Here is a 13,429-nt window from a genome sequence, read left to right as displayed (position 1 = left end):
TATCTGTAAGCCAAGGATAGATGTCTCAGGAGAAACCAACACTACTGACACCCTGATCTTGGACTTCTAGTGACCATAACTGTGAGAAATAAGTTTCTGTTGGTTAAGCAACCCAGTCTATGGTATTTTGTTATGGCAGCCCCAGCAAATTAATACAGAGGGTAAGAAATTTCAGAAAAGAAGATTCATTTGAGTTTAGTCTTAAACATTGAAAACATTTGGATACTGAGTAAATGAAAGATTATTTTGGGAATTTCAAGCATGAAATAAAAATTTGGAAAGAGATCTTTGGACAAAGGCAAGGACTCTGAAGGAAAAAAAATGTATATCAAATTTATAAGCACACGGAGCCAGGCAGACATAGAACTGAACTGGCCTTTGACAGAGACTTAATGCTGGTGCTTGTTTTTGTAAGGCCTGTAAGCTAAGAAATGTTTACATTTTTAAATTGTTGAAAAAAGTCAAAAAGAAAACATTTTTATTAAAATTATTGGGATGATGTTGGTTACTAAAATCATATAGGTGTCAAGAATACAATTCAAGAATATGTCATATGTTTATGGTATTATGTGTTCCCAAAAAGAATATTTTTGCCATGTGAAAGTTATATGAAATACAAATTTCTTTGTTCATAAATAAAGCTTTACTGAAACATGGCCATGATCATTCATTCAAGTAATGTTTATGGCTACTTTTATGCTACAACACAGTTGAGCATTTGTGACAGAGACCACACAGCACACAATGCCTGAAATATTTGCTGTCTGTCCCTATAGAAAAAAAGAGTGCCAGCCCTGAAATACCCATCCCCAACATAAACATATTTATTAAAAGAAAAAAGAAAAGTAGAGGGGTATAGGAAGAAAGAGAAAGAGAAAGAAAGGGCATGAAGGGAAGGAGAAGGCGGGAAGGAAGAGCATAAGATGTGTATCTCTTTTATTTCACCAACATCCCACAGAATAAGAGCGAGAGTCCTTAGTGAGTCTGGTGTCAGGCTGTTCTGAAAGCTTATCATGTTACAGCACCAACAGCATCACTGTAAAAACTGCTGTGGTCAGCCATCAACTCTGAGATAAGTCTTTTCTAAACTAAACAGGAGACACAGACTCACTTTGTTACAATGCAGAGCTCATTATACTGAGCATGCTTAGTGAACATTCTTGGACAAAGTACCTCATTTGCCTGCTGTAATGGAGAATTTGGCATATCAGTATTCATTAAATCTCCATGTCCCAGTTGACATCCCAGAGCTGAAATCACCCATAAACAAATTTATAGGAGAATCATTAAAAGTGAATAAGTTATCACTTTGGAGGGATATTTTAGATAAGTGAAAGCTCTGCTTGATCCAAATATAATAACAAACCTTGTATCTAAGTAGAACCATTTTACCAAGAGAATAAACATGACTCAAACACTGATGGTGTGATTCTCTCAGAGTAACCATTTGCATAAGTCAATTCAAAGGTCCCCAATCAAGTAGTGGAAGCATTATTTTGTACCCTTCAAGGCAATTGCTTCTGTTCTCCACACCCCCAAGTTAGATTGATCAAGGTGACTTGCATTTAGCAGTATCTTTCCAGGCTCGACTGAGCCCAGGAGAACCACCCTAGTTTTTGTCAGCTTTATTCCCCTGAAGCATACCACCATATGCATTTTCTGATACGTAACCTTAAAAGAATCTCTAGGCTCTCTAAATTAAAAGGTAAGTTTTGAAAAGAGTAAAGATGATAGAATCGGAAAAATTGGGATGTAACTCTGTTTTGCCATGTACTAGTAATTTTGAGGTCTCTGGCAAGTTATCTAAAATCTCTGGGCCTGCTTCTCCACAAAGAAAATAAGAATGAAAATGGCAACTTCTTCATTTTGTGGTAGGGATTAAATAAAATAATGCAAACAGTCCTCTTAGCTAAGTGCCTGGCATGACGTTGGCATGCACGTGTATAGTTTTCTTTTACACTGTTTTGGAAATTTTAGGCACCAAAATAAAAACAGATGATCCCTTGATCTGATCATATACTGCAGAAATATAGCACAGCTTCTCTGACTTTTAGAAAAGATCCTCCTGTGACCACCTTAGCAATTTGAATATTCTTAATATTATGAAATGGAAAAGGCAAAAAAAAAATATTATATTGTTTAAGTACATGCACAGATATTATTGTTAAAAAGAGAGAGAAAGAAATGTGGAGTATTTACAAGTTATTGTTTTGGGCTCATTATTCTGGGTGGTAGAACGTTTGAAGGCTATGTGCTAGAAATAAAGAAAAAAATAAAATGTTGGAATAGCCAGGCACATTCTTTTCCCTTTCAGACTGTGAGCCCTCTCACGCAGGGCCCCATTTTTGACCTGAGAAAAGAGGAATGGAAAATAATGAATAATGCGTGGCCTGGGCATCCTGTCTTTGTGGGAGGAGTTGGTTTGGGGTTTGTTTGTCTGTTTGTTTTTCAGCAACTCATTTCAAACCTCTCTTGTTCATTTCTTCATAATACCACAGAGAAACTACCACCTGTCATTTCAAAATACTCAGTTTCTTGCAAGCTAGTCTCTTCTAGTCCTGCATATTTAGTGGCAAGTGGAAGGGGAGGACCAGTCTCAACATGGGAGCATGCATTTCCAAACAGCAGACCATCAAAGACCATGATGCCCCTTTATAGTTGAAAAGAAACTGAGATATCACCAAGTTCAGCACTAGATTCAATGACAAAAGGAACATCCCTCTCCCAAGACCAATGCACATAGGTACAAGACCCTAGACCTGGCACACAATTTTAAATGGTACAGGGAACTCCCAATGTCCACCCATGAATCCCCAGCATAGCTCATGGACCTTTGATAAATTCCTTCAACAGATAATGTTTAACGAGAATGGGAAGAGAAAAAGATACTTCTTTGATCAACAATTCCTCAAAATCTTTTATCAAGAAAAAAATTTTGCTGAAAAATTTAACGTATTTTCAGCAACTATTTTTGCTTGGTTAATATTTTCGAGATCTTGGAGGATGAGTAATTTACTTCCAGGAAAAATCCATCATTTCCGCATACCACATATTTGTTAGTGTACCCAGGCCTTTATGCTATCTTTTTTTATATACTGTATTTATTCTAGCTGAAAGATGTTTCAAACATAACACATTTTAACAGATGATAATTTAATAATTGCTTCATGCTGACAAGATAAACTAAAAAATAAAAGTGCTGTCTCAAGAACATGATATAATAACATCCAGTCATAGTGTAAAACGACAACTCATTTTTACTAGATATATAAGGATAATTGTTGTAAGTGCATTATTTTAAATGTTTTTGAAATCTCAAAAATTAGAATTTTTCAAAAAATTAAATACATTTTCTGATATGAAGCTTTATGTGGGTATTAAAACTTCATGGTTATGAAACAATGTGGAAAATAGTACGAAAAAAAGTATGCCAAGTTGTGTATACAGAATGACTACCAAGATAAAACATCAATATAAAGAAAAACATAAAGAAACATAAAACATAAAGAAAAAAGATTTGACTACCCTAAAGTTATCATGTGGTATGAAATGCACAACAGGAAGCTGTTTTTCTATTATTTTCCACTTTACCAATTTTCCCATGTCATGATTTTACCACAAAGCTATTTTAAAGAATCACCATGTTGGGCAGTGACACTAAATATTTCTCTGGACATTGAGTCCAACAGCAGCTACTCGACAGTCACCCTGTGCCAGTCCCTAAGGTATGTCTGAATGTTCTACTTCCCTAACTTTCAAAAAGCCCTTTAGAGAAAAAAAAGGTCATCCCCCATTTGCAAATGAGAAAACTTAGATTTGAGTGTCACAAACCTAGTAAGAGAGAGAGTCAGCAAAAATACATGCCTCTTTTTTCTCTACCGCGATTTTCAAGTTTTGGAATGTAACCTTGTAGTCAAGACTAGTGGGTTTTCTTAGTGTAGGTAGTGTTACTTAATAGAGCAGCAAGGACCATGGTCAGTGAGGGGAGGTGTGGGGGAAGGTGGAGAGCAGCAGTTAAGACTCCTCAATGTCTGACTCTTATCGTGTTGTTTCTTCTAATATCACTAACTGAAGATGCATAAAAACATGACCTCCCAAGCACAATTCCAAAATATCATGTGAAAGTTGACATTCTAGTAACAACTGAACACTTTTCTCAGTGAAGTTTTTGTTTGTTTGTTTGCATTCCATTTTCTGAGTTAGGGAGAGGGTCAAGAGTAAAAAAACTCCAAATTATTGAGCAACTTAGATGTACCAAGAAGGTTAAGGGTTTCAGTGTTTAGATAGCAGGGATAAAATAGGTTGAGAGTTTTAACTTGTACAAAGGAATTTTTAGAATTCTTTTCTGAAGGAAGGTCTGTGTGATACTAAGGCTATAACCACAATTAAATAATGTAATTTAAAATACATAACTTTATATCAACATTTTAAATCAACATATTTTCAGTATAATTGTGAGAAAGTGGCACACCCAGACATTCTGACTCATTTATTTAAAGATCAAAGCTTGTTTCTAATGGACAGTGAACATAAGAGTAGTAACCTTAGAAAGGGGAAAAAATATCAAAAATTTTAAAATGTCATCATTCGACTCATCCTTTATTTGTCCCTAGGGTTTTCTTTTTCTCTTAGTATTTTCCATAAGAGAGTATTTTAAGCCCAGGCTTGGGAAAATTTTCAATGCTTCTGTGCAGAATGGCGCAGCCACCATCCTGTGGAGCACTACCCTTCATGCCTTACTCTTTGTAGGGCCGAAAAATACGGAGAAAGCTTAAAAGATCTGACATTCAACAGTAATGCCTTCTATGTCTATCCTTTGCTTCCTGTGGAAATAAATTTTTTTTACATACACGAATAAAAGCATCAGGAAGTATTTTACCATAGGACAGCTATTTAATTGAAAACTGTAAGTTATTTTGTAAATACCATGTTTAATTAACACACAAACTTGTTGAGCCTCATTCTTTTCTCATAGTTGTGACACACTGAAGTATCCTTGACTGGTATGAACGTATGTACACACAAATTCCTTTTATATATGAAAAATAGTTTGTCTCTTACTATAGTTTCCCCATTTTAATAAATTGCACATATGGATTTTCTCAATTATTGCTCTGTAATTTATTCTGGAAGTCCTTGCTCTTTATCCTTGGGTACCCATTGGCAGTGTTCTCTGTCTGGCCTTGTTTACTTCTCCATATGTCATCAGCATTAATCATCATATCATCGATTTTAGGGTGGTTCTGGCTGCAAGATCTTAACTTCTGCTCCCTCTCCTGGCCCCTCATTTACTTTGCAGCTGCAAAGTGGAGCTGTATGCAGCATGTGGGCCAACAGCACATAAAAGAATTGACATCATGGATGAAAACTTAAAAAGGCCAAAGCCAAGAAAGTTTTTCCTCAGCATACAAAGATTTTTCAAAAACTTCTGTCTTCTCAATTCAGGTTCTTTCTATGACTTTATTCAGAGTTATTTTGAGAACTGGTATGAAATGTGTGATACAGTAGATATTTTCTGGGTTTATCTCTAGCCTGCTTTGCAGATACAGCAAGACAAATGTGATTTTAACTTGCTTTCCTACAAAATTATTGGTGATTCACTCAGAGAGGAAATCTTGCATAGGTATCCTATGAGTCTTATTCTATGTTCTCATTAAATTGTCATATCAGGAGGAAGCTATGGTACAAATCATTGAAAGAATAAATAATTCAAAAGTCATTTCTACTTACCTTAAATAGTTGTTTCTTGATCTTCTTTGTTTGTTTACATAGAAAAAAAAAGGTTCTGCAGCATTTAGCCAGGGTATTTTGCAGGTTGCTCAGCACATCTGCACTTATGCACCAACCAAGCACATCGCAAAGATTTCCCACGAAACGTGTGTCTATCAAGGAGTTCTGTCAAATGAACAAACACAAAAATCAAATAAATTTTTTTGATAACTATGTTGATTGCTATATATATAAATATATATACACATATATACATATCTTAGAGATTAATAGAAACATTATAAACACATATATAACAAATTTTTGACACAATATCTATAATGCCTGACAGAACTAGTGTTTAATAAAACACCAGTAGGTTATCGCTACATGTTATTTTGAGTCCAAAATCAAAGTTCTTTTCTTTGCTCTCAGAATAATCAAACTACAGTAACAGTTAGTTATCAAGCAGATGTCTCCAGGGATTGATTCTCATTCCTTTCTGTATCACTGCACAGAGCCTAACTTGCAGTTCTACTTACTTAGAGTCAGTGATCACTTTTAAGGCTGAATGACTAAATGGATAAATGCATAAGCCACTAATGAGAGCTTGGAAATACATATTTTCTGTGAAAGAAAAAAAAATGTCTCTAGTTATTGAACTCAGACTTTTACAAGTATTTAAGACCAAGTGCACAGGGAAAAAAAGTTCAACAGCATACCATCACACGTTCAAATCATTCAGCACCTCTTTTGTTCATAAGCCATAACTATATGCTAACCTGTGTTTCAGAGAGTTTGTGCATCTTCTCCCAAATGCGTGTGTCTTAATTGAATATTTGGATCTGTCTTACGTTTAGAGTTATAATAAAGTTTAAAACCTCTGAGTGGGAAGGAGAACATTATAGTTAAGATAGACCAATGGCTCAGTTTATAAATGAAGTTAACCAAGTCTCAGATGGTTCACAAGATTTGCCCAAAGACACACACAAAAAAAATTTGAAGAGGTGCTTTGTACTTTTTTCTGAATATTGAACAGTCTCTAGTACATTTAATAAGAAATTTGATATATTAATTTATTAGATTTATACCAATACCTTCCTTACAAGCTACTTTTTAGGTAGACCAACCTTAAACAGACTATTATCTTAAGACTTAATAGAAAGAAAACATTTCCTCACTAATTAACTAATTAGACTACTATGTATATTATTAAGGAATGATACACAGTAGGTCTTGATTGCAAAACAAAATCAGGTAGAGTGGATGTCCATGAGAGCTTGTGGGTTTACAGGTAAAAGTGAGCCACCCATCAGTGACAGGTTTCTCAATTCTGTGACCTTACTTCATTGTATGAATTTCACTACGCATTGCTTAAAAAGATCACAGTCTGACCTTCAAAATTTAAATGTAAAGAATTAGAAAAAATTAAGATAAAGTAATTTCAATATTAATATCAAAAAAGGAAACTTTGCATAGATACGTTATGTGAAACAAATGTAGTTATTTATTTTGATAAAAGGTAGAATTCAAAGTGATTATATGAAAGTTTGAAAATAACATTTAAGGAAAAATAGAAATATGGGAGAAATGGCCACATTTATAATAACTGTGGTAGCTTTTAATATGAAGCTTAATCTTTGAAAAAATTTAAAATGAAATATACAGAATTTTATAAAAGAAAAAATAATACTCATTCAATGGTTAAATACCACTTTCTACAAATACAGTAAAAATTTTTGAAGTTTTTTAAGAAAATGAACATAAATCAATTACATAGGAGACCACAGAAAAATCTTAATAAATTCCAAAAACTAGAAAGTGTGAAGGCCATTTTCTCTGTCACAAAGAAATAAACCTGAGAACGAATAGCAAAATTTTAACAAAAGAGTTATAGAACAAAAATGGAGACAACTTTGAGGACTTTTAATTTTATTCTGAGAATGTTAAAAAGATGCATGTACTTATAAAGCCAAGGCAGACAGTTAAAAATAACTTGTCAGATATATGTATGAGAAAAAGAAAAATCTGAGAACTGAATTTGAAGTGAAGCTTTGGATAGAGCAGTAGACTTGTTACTGCAGAAAACTGCATCACTGAAATAGAAGACAAACAGGGGCAGCATCCTAGCATTTGATGGGGAAAACTAAAAAAATATGAATTAGAGAAGAGGTGAGAGTTATGGAAGACAGACAGCAGATCCAAATGATCCATTCCCAGTGAAAACTCTGACAATGAGAGTACAGTCTTCCTTACAAAAATGAGAAATATTCTATTTATATTGACATCCAGTTCAAGTTAAAGGGCAAAATGCTAAAAGCATTACCAATAAACCCAGGAATAAAATTGAAAGGTCTGACTTCAAAACCATATGTAAGAACATTCAAGATGTTTGGAGAATTAAAGGAAAAAGTCAATATATACTCAAAAAGGAACATGTTAATTTATGAATGAGAATTTCTCCTCCATCGTTTAAATTCCTACAATCTCATAAGTGGAAAACTAAGTATATGAGACCAAAATGCTTCCAGCCCAGTCACTTCTGGGCTGTAGTCTAGGTATAGATAAAATAATGGGGATTAACTAACTGATCTTTAATTCTTTTCCAGCAATCACTGTCAATAAATTTAAGACAACAGACGTAGATAATAATATCTCCCCAAAATGAAACATTGGCTATGATTCTATTTCTTTCTTTTCTCTAATAATAGTTAATATTTACTGAGTGTTTGTTATGTACCAGATATTATTCTCAAAATTTAATTCTCATAACAATCCTTTGAATTACTAAGTCACTCCCATTTTTTTAGATAAGGAAATTGAGGCCCAAAGGAACTGACTATCTTGGCAGAGGTCACACAGCAAGAAGGTGTCAGAGATATGTCTGTAATTTTTGATATAGAGGGCTCCTGCCCTGAGCCAGTAGGCAACACTATTTCTCAGGATTTTACATCATTATTTTGCCTCTCTCTATATTACCATAATCCCCACTAGCTCTCTTTGCATGGAACCTTGTGTCTCCTGTAATCCTGGTCTTCTACAGTTTTTTTCCTGCAACTATTTAATACCAAGTGGATCTGAGAGAGAGTCCCGCTTGAGGAAATGGGATGGACATGTGTACCCATTTTCGTTTCTTTTGTGATTTGATCCTCTCCCAGAGGGGCTGGTGTTTGGTTCAGGAAAAGAAAAAAATAGAACTCAGAGTTTCCGAAATTGTGTTCTGTAGAACATCGAGTAATATAAACTTTAAATTGATATTTTATGGAAATAATAGAGTCCCATGTTCCATAAAATGTATGGAAAATTCTAGATTATGTAAAATTTAACCAATTTCTTTAATAAAAATTTCTCAAAACTTTTACCATGCTGATGTGTATTAGGCAAAATTTCACATCAGTAGACACTTTATTTTTTTCCTATCAGAACACTTTGACTAGTGCTGAATAATCCAATTATTTATTCAAATAATAATGTCATCAGAATCTTTGTGAAAATTGGTAATATTATGAGACACTTGGATTCTTTGGATATAATATCATAAAAATAAATTGTCAGAGAAATGGAACTACTCTCTCTGCTTCAGTAGTGACAGAAGATGAATTATATATAAACAGCTAATCTACATCTTCATTTTTTAGAAGAAAGGGGAGCTGTTTTGGGCCACTGAGTTCAGTCCTATATATCTGTTTCATCCTTTCTGACACAAACTGTTTATAACAGAGTCTCAGTTGTGTGTGAATAGGCAATATAAGAAACAAGAACTCCATTATGGTGAAATCGCTGAAGCATGGGTGAGTCTGACTCAGATGTGTGTGTCAGCTTCTTAATTCCATTTCAAAATTTGTCTTCTTGTCAGAGCTAGAGAGCAGCCCTGCTTATCTGTGGAATTGGGCAAGGTTAGGGTCCTTCCATTTATGTTGGATTGAAATGTTTCTTTCTCCTTTAGAGCACAAAGCTATTTATCATAATACTGGACGCCTAACAGCACAGAACACATCATTCCTGGCTCATTTGTAACACCTGAATAATACTGGTGATCAAACTTCTGAAAGCGATCTGCACTAGGTGACATCATCATTGACAGATCGCAAAGGAAAGCAGAAAAAAAATGGACTAAAAGGCTAAAATAAAGTAATTGTACATGTTCCAAAAATGGATTATATACAATAAAAAGGATACATATGTGCATAAATATACATATTATACATATAGTAGATATTCCATATGTACATAAATTATATGTATACATATACACATATATATTAAAAGGAAATGACAGATTGCAACTTTTGGATACAGTCTAATACATTTTATTCTTAAGTTCTTGAGTTAGATCCATAGACAATAAATCAAATAAGCATTTTTCCCTCCTAGACACTCTTGAACACTCTCTCCTCTCTTGAATCCCCACAGGGCTTCTTTCGAAGAGTAGTGCAAAACATAAGAATATAACTAATTCGCAGTTTCTATACAGGTGATTTGGTGAAAAATCGAAAGATCAGAAGGACCAATGAGTTTTTACTTGTTGGTAGTTTTACCAAACCCTGAGATAACGTTCCAATATTTTGTATTTTTCATTATCTTATACTTTATGGCCTATAAAAGTTGTTGTCTATTTGGAGTTTCTTATCTGTGCTTCTTGCATTGGTTTTGATAGTCTTAACTCTTTTACCTCTTGCTCTCCTCTGGAGACTCCTGAACATCACACTCCACTGGATCCTCGCTGGCTCTTTACGTGGCCAAGCTCCAAACACTGCACTACTTCAGCACTCACTCCTGGGTGTTCTGTCCTAATGTGCTGGATTCAAAAAAAAAAAAAAAAAAAATGGCCTCAATTCTTGGCAGCTCCTTCCATCAGGAGTTGAAATTTATTGGGTTTCAAGCCTGGGCCTCAGGAGGCATTGTATACAATAATCCCTGTTTCTCCTTGATTTCACTTTCTATGGTTTCAGTTACTGGTGGTCATCTGGGGTCCAAAAATATTAAATAGAAAATTCCAGAAATAAACAATTCATAAGTTTTTAACTGCATGCCATTCTGAGTAGCATGATGAAATCTTGCACCATCCCACTCAGTCCTGCCAGGGACATGAATCATCTCTCTGTCCAGCACATCCACACTGTACACAATGCATTCCCCTTAGTCACTAAGTAGGCATCTCAGTTGCCAGACTGGTTATGAGAGAGAGTGAGAGAGAGAGAGTGAAAGAAGAAAGGGGGGCAGGGGGAAGAGAAGGAGGAGGAAGAAGAGGAGGAGAGGGAGGAAGAGAGGGAGAGAAACCACCTTCACATAACTCTTATTATAGTATATTGTTATACTGTTCTACTTTATTATTAGTTATTGTTGTTAATCTTTGGCTGTGCCTAATTTACAAATTAAACTTCATCATAGGTATGTATGTATTAGGAAAACAGAGTATGTGTAGAGTTCAGTACTATCTGTGGTTTCAGGTACCCACTTGAGGTCTTAGAATTTATCCTCCACTTATAAGGGGACCTATTCTATTTCCATCCTCCCTTTTGCTATCCGTGCACCACCACTAAATGAACAAGCCCAGGGTAGCATGTTAGAGGAAGAGGAACTTTGTGGAGCAGAGATGGACCATCCCAGCTGAGCCTTTTTAGACCCGCCAGCCCTAAACTGATCTAGCAGCTATCTGCGGAGGAATGAGTGAAACCTGGCCAAGATTAGTTGAGCTGGGCCTAGATATGCAGAACTGCCTAGCGGAACATGGCACAAACCAACAAATCCCAGAATTGTGAGATTAATCATTGCTAGTTATTTTAACTAGTTCAGGAGTAACTTGTTAAGCACCAATAGCAAACAGGAACATTTCTTATTCCCTTTCTAATATCAACTGTCATGAGCTGTTATTATTTTCTTTATTTACTTATGTTATTTGTTTCTCTGAAAGGTAAGGCAATTGCTTTATTTGTCTTGTTCTCTGTATTCAAAACTCTCAATGACTGGACTGCCACATTGAAGGGGCTAAGTAAATGGTTGTTGAATAAGTGAACATATTATATAAATGGATGTTTATAAATAAACTTTCCAAAAGCACATAGACAAAAATGAATATTTCTATCAGTTTATCAGTGACAACTTTTATGCACCCTAGAATTACACAGTAAATTTTATGTATGTTGTTAAAGCATTTTTGTTATTTTTGTTTTAGATTACTTTTCTACCATTACCACCTACTTTATTTTTCCATGTTTCTAACATTTTAAAATTATAGGTGTCCATTATATTTAATAGCTTTGAGGAAGTCTCTTTCACTTAAATGAAATTCATTCTCAGCGGTACATCCATTTTTATGTTTAATTCCTTTATTCCACTAAATCTATAACAATTATAACATTATATTAAAATATGAATAAGAAATCAAAACCAGGAGAGAGGGGGATGGGGAGAAGAATGTAGTCACCTAGAGGAAACATATTCAACACATGTTCAACACGGTCTCTGAGTCTATAATTTGGTTCTGACATCCTGGTAGCCTAAATGATAAGGTAAAAATAATTCTTATTTGTCATAAACAGAAAGAGAATTTGTTTTGGATTGAGAGTTTCAGACTCTAGTAATTGATGTGACTTAGAAGAAACTCATCATTTTAATAAAGTCAGGAGGTTCAAGATTAAGAGTTGTGTTCCTTGTACAGTCTCTACCTAGAATTCTGAAATAGCGCCCTTTCCAGGCATAAAGATAAAGAATGATTCCTTCCTTGAAGATTCCAAAGACTCTATTTTTGTCATCATTTTAATCCTTGCACTAGGTGTTATAGCTTCTAGTACAGAATAGATACTCAATTGAATTGTATTTAAAAAACTCTCTTACATTTATCTTTAACGTCCTTGTCCTTACTACCTGTTATTTCCTCTGCCTGAAATGCCTTTTAAAGGTGGTTAACAGGCAAATTCACATTCATCAATAGAAGCCCAGCTGCTATATCACCTCCTCTTAAGTCTTCCTCGTCCACAAGCAAACAGAGTTAATGACTCCCTTCTTCTCACTCTCTCAGTACTTTCCACATACTTACATCATCAGTAAACTTAGCACAGTGTACCACAACAGATCCCTATCACTGTCTACATGCCTTGCTGACATTAATTCCTGATAAGAAAAACAATGTCTCACTTACCTTTGTATCTTTTTACATGAAGCACTGTTTCTGGTAACAGTAGACCTTTAATAAATGTGTTTTTAATGTAATTTTGTGCATTTCATTTTATATCTCTGGCCTTCTGTACATGATAGCTTTAGTTAGCCTCACAAAATAGGCTTAGTTAGCTACTGAAGCTTTTCTATCTCTAACATTCTAGCTGTGTGACTTTAGACAATCTACCTAAACTCCCTGTGCTTTATTATTTTCATCCTACAAAATGGGAATAGTAATAATAACTACTTTATAGGGTCATGCTGAAAATAAATGAATGACACTTAACACAGTTCCTGATATGTAATAAACACTAGAAACATATGTGAATGACATCATCATCATCATTCCCTGCAACACCTATGCTTACATTAGGACCATCTACTCTCTGTCCTAATACTGACAGCCCTGTGTTGTCTGTTAATGTGTCTGCAACCTTCACATTGACTCTTAACACAGATATAGCCTTAAGGTCAAGGAATTCGCCTGTCCATATGTATTTTCCCAGCCCCAAGATTAGTGACTAAATATCTGTTTCTCAATTAATGTTTATTGAACAAGTGA

The 13,429-nt window shown here is 34.7% G+C and overlaps 1 long non-coding RNA gene across 2 annotated transcripts in view; it reads right to left on the bottom strand.

The window, feature by feature from the left end:
* The window catches only part of LOC118601651, a 343,923-nt gene that overhangs the window by 86,635 nt on the left and 243,859 nt on the right, over window positions 1-13,429 (bottom strand). Inside the window, exons 2-3 of one of the 2 annotated variants that reach the window (XR_004950453.1) lie at window positions 10,382-10,507; window positions 5,731-5,895 (exon numbers count right to left, since the gene is read on the bottom strand). This is a non-coding gene — a long non-coding RNA (uncharacterized LOC118601651). The remainder of the gene's footprint in view (window positions 1-5,730; window positions 5,896-10,381; window positions 10,508-13,429) is intronic. The other variant, XR_004950452.1, reaches the window with a different exon arrangement.

Source organism: Rousettus aegyptiacus, unplaced genomic scaffold, assembly GCF_014176215.1.
Source record: "Rousettus aegyptiacus isolate mRouAeg1 unplaced genomic scaffold, mRouAeg1.p scaffold_m13_p_4, whole genome shotgun sequence".
In the NCBI taxonomy this organism is placed as follows: Eukaryota; Metazoa; Chordata; class Mammalia; order Chiroptera; family Pteropodidae; genus Rousettus; species Rousettus aegyptiacus.
This window is presented reverse-complemented; position numbering and strand designations above follow the sequence as displayed.